This window comes from Microcaecilia unicolor, chromosome 3 (assembly GCF_901765095.1).
Source record: "Microcaecilia unicolor chromosome 3, aMicUni1.1, whole genome shotgun sequence".
NCBI classification, from domain to species: domain Eukaryota; kingdom Metazoa; phylum Chordata; class Amphibia; order Gymnophiona; family Siphonopidae; genus Microcaecilia; species Microcaecilia unicolor.
The window spans coordinates 200575449-200583000 of NC_044033.1; positions in this window are offsets into that span (position 1 = coordinate 200575449).

Sequence of the window (7552 nt, forward strand, 5' to 3'; positions counted from 1 at the left end):
TCCAGCCTATTTTAGATCTGAAAAGAGTCAACGGGGTGCTGAAGGTTCCCTCCTTCAGGATGGTGACTTTGCGTTCGGTCATCGCAGCGGTTCACTCGGGGGAGTTTATCACTTTGTTGGATCTGACAGAACCCTATCTACATATTCCCATCTGGGCGGCGCATCAGCGTTTTCTTCATTTTGCGGTCTTAGGACAGCATTTACAATTCTGTGCTCTGCCGTTCGGTCTTGTGACGGTACCTCGTACCTTTTCCAAGGTCATGGTGGTCGTAGCGGCGGCATTGAGGAAGCAAGGAATCTTGGTCCATCTGTATCTCGACGATTGGCTGATTTGAGCAAAGTCAAGGCAGGAGAGTGTAAAGACGACAGTGAGAGTGGTGAGTTTCTTGGAGTCGCTCGGTTGGGTAGTGAACATGGACAAGTCACCTAGTTCCGTCGCAGTCCCTGGAGTATCTGGGAGTTCGTTTTGACACGTTGAAGGGGTGAGTGTTCCTACCGTCAGCTCAGATTGTCAATGATGCAGGCTCTGATTCGTCAGCTTTGCTCCAAGAGACTTCCTTCAGCTCGCTCTTATCTGCAGGTGTATTGGGTCTCATGGCAGTGTCGATAGAAGTAGTTCTGTGGGCCCGGACTCGTATGCGGCAGTTAGTCATTCTTGCTGGATCGCTGGTCTCCTCAGATTCAGGACTTGGAGGAGAAACTCTTTTTGCCGGATGCTCCCCGCCTCAGCCTTCAGTGGTGGCTTCACACACAGAATCTGGAGAAGGGCTTGCCTTGGATCCTCCGGACTGGATTGTTCTCACTACGGTTGCCAGTCTGGGAGGTTGGGGGGCCCATTGCCTCGGACAGGTGGTCCAGGGCCGTTGGTTGTCGGAGGAGGCCGGATGGTCCATCAGTCGTCTGGAAACGCGGGCGATCCGTTTGGCTCTCCAGGCTCTTCAGTATCTTCTAGGCGGCAAGGCGGTCCGGGTTCTGTCTGACAATGCCACGGCCGTCACATATGTCAATCGTCGAGGGGGCACAAAGAGTCCGGTGGTCGCCGAAGAGACAGCGGAGCTCATGCGTTGGGCCAAAGTTATCTGCATTGTCTCTCAGCAGGTCACATGACCAACGTGGACAACATGAGCGTGGATTTTCTGAGCACACACTTTCGATCCCGGAGAGTGGTCACTTCATTGTCCGCTGGTTCATCGTCTGGTGATGGAGTGGGGGTCTGCCTGTGTTGGACCTCATGGCGATGTCCACCAATGCTCAGGTGCCCCGGTTTTTCAGTCGTCGTAGGGATCCACGGTCCGAGGGGATCGACGCCCTGGTGCTTCCATGGCCTCCTCAACAGCTGTTGTATGTGTTTCCTCCTTGGGCCCTGGTAGGTCATGTAGTTCAGAGACTAGAGCGGCACTTAGGCACTGTGATTCTGGTAGCTCTGAATTGGCCTCGTCGGCCGTGGTACAGAGATCTAGTGCGTCTGGCAGTTCGGGGTCTGCTGTCTCTGGAGGAGTCGGTGGTGTTAGTGTAAGGCCTATAATGATGCCCGATACATCTCCATTCTCGCTTATGGCTTGGCTCTTGAGAGGAACAGGTTGCGGAAGAAAGGGTTTTCGTCCAGAGTAATTGATACTATGTTGCAGTCCTGTAAACTGTCTACCTCCGTCGCTTATGTTCGTTTGTGGTGAATTTTTGAAAATTGGTGTCAGGAGTGTTCTTATTCTCCTTGGTGCATTTCGGTTCCGGAAGTACTAGAATTTTTGCAAACTGGTGTGGATAGAGGTCTCGCTCTTTCCTCTTTGAAGGTACAGGTGGTGGCTTTGGCTTGTTTCCGGAGGAAGGTACAGGGTATATCCTTGACCTCTTCTCCAGACATTTGTTTTTTGCGGGGCGTGAAGTTGATTCATCCGCCGTGGGATTTGAATCTGGTGTTGGTGGGTTCCCCCTTTGAGCCATTGGTTTCCTCCTTTGAGCTGTTGGTTTCGAGTACTTTTAAGGATCTCACTCTTAAGACTTTTTTTTTGGTAGCTATTGCTTCAGCTCTGTGGATTTTGGAGTTGCAGGCTTTGTCTTGTTGTGATCCTTTCTACTTTTTCTAAGGAAAAGGTATTCCTGAAGCATGTTCCATCCTTTTTGCCTAAGGTGGTTTCCTCTTTTCACGTGACTCAGGACATTTCTTTACTGGCTTTGGGCAATAGGTTGGGAGATTGGAGTTAACGCCGTTTAGCTAAATTGGATGTTCGTCGAGCTTTGTGTTCTTACTTGACAAGGACTCAAGTGTTTTGGGCCTCTGCTAGGTTGTTTGTGTTGAATGGGGGACCTAAGAAGGGTGCTGCAGCTTCTAAAGCAACAATATCCAGATGGTTGAAAGAGGCAGTTTCTTCGGTATACTTGCTCAAGGGGTGTCAGGTGCCTTCAGTACTTAAGGCGCATTCTACTCGGGGTGGCTTCCTCCTGGGCTGAAAGTAGTTTGATTTCTCCTCAAGATATTTGCAGAGCGGCTGTCTGGTCCTCTCTGTATTCTTTTATGAAGGATTATAGGATTGATGTGCAGGCTAGAGAGGATACGAGTTTTTGGTGCGGCAGTTCTGACTTCTGGTTTTTAGGGTTCCTGCCCTTAGACTATTTACTGCTTTGATACTTCCAAAGTGTCTTGACCAGTCTGGAGGGTCACTGAGGAAGGTGAAATTAGGCCTTACCTGCTAATTTTCTTTCCTCTAGACCCTCCAGACCAGTCCAGATCCCACCCCGTGTGTTTGTCTAGTGAGGTCTGCAGACTGGCTTTGGTTTTGTGCCTTAGGATTGCTATCGCTGATAGGTCTTTAGGTCTGGACTTCTCGTTTTCTGAAGTGCAGTGGTAGTAGCCTCTGTGTTGTCAGGGTGGACTGCAGCGCTTTGGCGTTCGGTCGACAGAAGCACATTCGTGTCTGTTTTGAGTACAAGGTTCTATGTATTTGCTTTATGTGTTTGTTCTTTTTCTGCTTTGGTACTGATTTACTGGTTGCTTGGAGGTTGGCAGGTGGCTTATACATTGTTACAGTTTGTGTGCTCAGTCTCTGTCTGCTGGTAGGAGTGCATAACCCAACGGTCTTGACTGGTCTAGAGGAAAGAAAATTAGCAGGTGAGGCCTAATTCCACCTTCCTCTAATTGCATCTGTAGGCCCCCTACCTTGAACTCGTACTAAGTTTCCCTCAGCCCCTTGCCACTTCCTGCTGTGTAGAAACCTGCCTTCCCTGTGTTCGTCACCATGCCTTATCTATAAACTGGGTTCAAGCCCCACTGTAGCAACAACATGAACAAGCCATTCAATCCTCCATCATACAACAAAAAAAATAAGACTGGAAGCTCATTAGAAGCATCAACTCTACCTGCAAGTAATGTAAACAGTACTAAATACATCTAGTACTGTCAGAGAAAAATGGTTGCTAATGGGTGACACGTTTTGGATCGAAGAAATTACCCTACAGGGCCATTGCATTTAGGGACATTGCCTTTTTTTTTTTTTAAGGGTATGCATTGTGGAAATCAGAACTTCAATTCCTGCATATAGTGAGGGTAAAACCTTTACTTGCTGTATATGGAAAGACCCTCTAGAGATGAGAACCAGGAGCAAGAGAGTTTCCTGTCACTTCTTCGCTTGACAGCTGTCTGCCTAGCTCTTTCCACCCTCCCAGAGATAAAGCGTTAGACTTAAGAACATAAGAATAGCCATGCTGGGTCACACCAATGGCCCATCGAGCCCAATATCCTGTTTCCAACAGTAGCCAATGCAGTTCATAAGTACCTGGCCAGTCACAGATCAGCATTAGCAGAATGAACATGTATGAGATGGATGTCCATATAAGGCTTGGAGGTACTCAGTGTTTTCAGGGAGCCAAGGAAGTGTGACTGGAGGATTGGCCTAATGGCTAATGCGGTGGACCTTGATCCCAGTAAACTGGGTTCAAGCCCCACTACAGCAACAACATATACAAGCCATTCAATCCTCCCATCACACCAAAAAAAAAAAAAAAAAGATTGGAAGCTCATTATAAGCATCAAGTGTATTTGCCTATAATGTATACAGTACCAAATGCATCTAGTACTGTCATAGAAAATCTATTGCTGATAGGTGACATCTAATGACTGTGTTTTTTTAGGGTTTAACATTTTACCCCTAAAGGGCCATTCCAGTTTTGGGGTTTACCCTCTATTGGGTGTAGGGACATGCACTTTTTTTTATTTTGAAGGGGATGTATTGTGGAAATCAGAACTACAACTCCTGCATACAGTGGGGGTAAACCCATAACCTGGTGTATATGGAAAGCAGTCGGACTAATAGACCCTCTAGAGAGCAGAACCAGGATAACAGAGTCTTCTGTCACTTCTTCTCTTGTCTCAGTGTTCCCAGGGCGCAAAGAAGAATGAATGGAGGATTAGCCTAATGGCTAGTGCAGTTGACCTTGATCCTGACAACCTGGGTTGTAGTCCCAATGCAACAACAATATGATAGACTGAGTTTAGTGTTTAAATCAGCTGACTTATTATACTGAGGTTGTGGGTTCAAATCCAAGATGATCTACTTAGACCTGCAGAAACATCAGTAGTAGCTGTCTCCTAAAATAAAGGAAATAACCTGGGTGGTGCATCTTCTACCCTGGGGATGAGTTTTCTCTTTCCATCTTTAAACTCAAAGTTTGGTGAGCAGCAGTTCTCTACAAACAGTAGCAGTCAACATTTGATTCCTCAAATAAAGGAAGAACCCAAGGAGGTGGGACTGCTTCTAACCTGGGATTATCTTTTCAATTTCTGAATTTAACTTCCAAGATTAGTAAACACCAGCTCTTTACAAACAGTTCATGAAATAGTCTATTGGGTTTACTGGGTTCAAATTCCAAGGTGATCTACTAAGACCTAAAAAAAAAAAGTCAGTAGCAGCTGTTTTATGAAATAAAAGAATAAACATGGGAGGGGAATCTTCTTCTAGCCTGGGGATGAGTTTTCTATGTTTAACTTTAACCTCAAAAATTAGTGAGCACCAGTTCTCTACAAACAGTAGCAGTCAGCAGTCAGTTCTTCAAATAAAAGAAGAAACCAGGGTTTGGGACTGCTTCTAGCCTGGGATTAGCTTTACTATTTCTAAAATTAACCTCAAAGACTGGTGAGCATTAAATTTCTATGAACAGCAGAAGATGTATTCTAGTGGTTAGAACAGTTTACTTATAATTCAGGGGTGGTGGGTTCATAACCCTAGGTGTTGTAATAAAACAGGAAGCATCAGAAGCAGGAATCTTCTTAAGTAACAGAAGAACTGTACAAGGGTGTTCCTCAAATAAAAAAAGTACCCTGGGGGATGCACCTGCTTTTAGCCAGGGGATGGCTTTTCTATTCTTTAAACTCAAAGGTTGGTGAGGAATGTCTTTCTCCAAACATTTAAAGAGATAGTCTAGTGGTTAAAACAGTTGACTTATTGTTGAGAGGTTGTGGGATTAAATCATAAGATGATGTACTAATACCTCAAGAAGGATCAATAGAAATAATCTCTTCAAATAAAGTACTATTGTTGATACATCTTTTTGAGCCTTGGGATAGCTTTTCTATTTTTAACTTTAAACTCAAAGATTGTTGAGCAGCAGTTCTCTACAAACAGTAGCAGTCAGCAGTCGATTTTTCAAATAAAGGAGGAACCAAAGGGGGTTGGAATGCTTCTAGCCTGGGATTGACTTTTTATTTTCTAAAATTAACCTCTAAGATTGGGGAGCATTAAATGTCTACATAGAGTAGAGGTTGTCACTCAGGGGTCACTGGTTCATATCCCTAGGTGCTCTACTAAGTCTCAAGAATCATCAGAAGTAGGCATCAATTCCTCAAAGATTGTTGAGCAGCAATTCATTGAGGGCAGTTGATGAAGTATCTAGTGGTTAAAAACAGTTGATTTATAGTTCAGAGGTGGTGGGATCAAATCCACAAGTAATCTTCTAAGATCTCAAGAAACATCAATAGGAGCTGTTTACTCATGAATAAAAAGTTATCTGGGTGCCCCATCTTCTTCTAGCCTTGGGGTTGGTTTTTCTATTTTTTTAAATTTAACCTCAAAGATTGGTGAGCATTAACTCTCTACAAACAGTAAATGATGTAGTCTAGTGCTCAGAACAGTTTACTTATCACTCTGGGGTCATGGGTTCATATGCCCATGTGCTCTACTATTCTTTAATTCGTTCAACGGGGCCCAAATCGTTTCACCCCCAACTGCCACCAAACAGGTAAACTGTTTACTTGTTTGGTGGCAGTTGGGTATGCAAGTAACTTTATTTATACCCCTGTAACCATGTTAAACTGTGGTTCCTGATGAAGCCATGAAGCGGGTGAAATGATTTGGGCCCCACTGAACGAATGAAAGTTAACAGTTGAAGTGTGGGGTTACCAAGCCAGCTTTGAGAAAGCTAAGTTTATTTATGCTATGCTGCAGCTTGGAAAGTTTTTACCTTTTGATAATGTTTCCTGAACTATTAGTTCTATTGTGAACAGTCTTGTTTGAAAATAGGTGGGATATTGTACCCTATGAAAGAGACAAGATCACAGGCACAAGAAATCTCACGTAGATATTAGTGTCCTGGTGTTCAGACCTTGGTAGATACCTTGGTTTCTGAGGGTAGTTCCCACTAGTTAGCTATCGCTGTGCATTCCTTTTTTACACGACCCTTTGAGTTTCTGTCTGGCTGTTTTTCAGTTTCTGTTGTATTAGATTACTTTAGTAGGATTAACAGCCCATACTGTCTATTGATTGATCTAAATGTACTCATCTCAGAAATTCTCACAAAGATATATAGGTGGGGACAAGATGCGTGGTACAGAGTCAGTTGGGATAAATAAATGGGTGGCTAAACTAGTTTTTTTTGTACAGTTAAACAAGATATAAGGACTGGTCTAAGTTACAGTATGTGTGGCAAGCTAGTCCAGGCACAGAATGGGTGTATAGTCAGTCACCCTATGGCTTGAGAGAGAAGAGCCAGGCTTTCATCTGTTTCCTGAGTTATATGTAGCCCCTCTGGGAATAAATTCCAGAGAGTAAGGGCCACTCTTGAAAAGGCTCGCTGGTGGGTATCATATCTTACAATTTCCTTTGATGAGAGTGATACTCCTTGAGAGGCTCTTAGAATTCTCAGAGGTGTGTAAATAGTTAACTTATTTTTTTTAAGTACTCAGGCCCTTTTTGTCTGAGGGCCTTGAAAATCAGAGTTTTAAATATAGCCCTGTGCAATATCTCCAGTCTGGAACTGGTGACTCTATACCCCCTTCCGCCCCTCCCCCCCACTACTGGACAGAATGCAAAGCCTAGAAGGACAATATAAATCTCACAAGTCTGCGATTTGTTTGTTTTGGACTAACAAGTATGGCGGCAAGCTCCACCCACTGGCTTCAGCCCAGATAGTCTCACACAGCCTCCTGTCATTAAACCTCCTCGAGAGGAGGAGGGTCGACGTACGCACGCACGCAACCACAGCAGCGGATGGGAGGGCGGGGCGAGGCCGGAGCCGGAAGCGGCGCCGGTTGGCTCCGAGGGCTGTGACGTCGGTGTGGTGCTGC